We start from the raw sequence: 829 nt of genomic DNA, 5'->3' as shown, positions 1-829 counted from the left end.
AAACAGGAATTCTAAGGACGCCAGATTGGCCTATCCAAGCTTAATTTCTATGCTCTGCAAAGATGCTGGAGTGAAGATGGGAATAACAGAGTATATCCCAGTTGAGAGGCCAATTACTTGAATATCAATGATCAGACAACAGCAACAAGATGATTCAGCCAAGAGAAGAGCACAGGAAGCCCTCCCAGAACTGCCTCAATTTGAATATTGGGGACATCTTGAGGCTTCTATTTCCAAATTGCAAGAAGCTATGGACCAAATAAAGGAAGAACAGAACAATCAAAGTAGCATGCTTTGCAAACTGCTTAAGGAACAGGAAGAGCAAGGGCGTGATCTAAGGGAGCTAAAGCGCCAAAAATTAATCCTTGAACAACACCCCACAGATTAGAGGAACATCTACTCCTCAAAACAAAAGGTTGTTGAGCTCCAATTTTTCTGCTTTAACTTAGTGATAGTGTTATTATAGAAGTTTACCTTAGGAGATATATAGTAGTAGTAGTTAGTATATCTATTTTGATTTTATTTCCAATTAAGCCATAATTTATTTTTCTCATCATCATCAGGCATGAATAAAGTAGTAGATTTTTTTTTGAATAAAGAAGTAATCTATATTTTTCGAGTTCTTAATAATAAAAATTATAATTAACTATGTGTGGTGGCAATACTTTTTGTTCTCTGAATGAATGCTTGAACAGTGCATAAATTGTACTTTGAATCTGATGAATATTGGCTCCTGAAGGAATGAGGAACACGAAAAATATTATTGATGATCTGAAAAATCATGAGCATTGATTCTTGAAGCAAGAGAAAGCAGTCAAAAAAAAAATTT

This window comes from Arachis duranensis, chromosome 9, assembly GCF_000817695.3.
Source record: "Arachis duranensis cultivar V14167 chromosome 9, aradu.V14167.gnm2.J7QH, whole genome shotgun sequence".
Classification (NCBI taxonomy): Eukaryota; Viridiplantae; Streptophyta; class Magnoliopsida; order Fabales; family Fabaceae; genus Arachis; species Arachis duranensis.
This window is presented reverse-complemented; position numbering follows the sequence as displayed.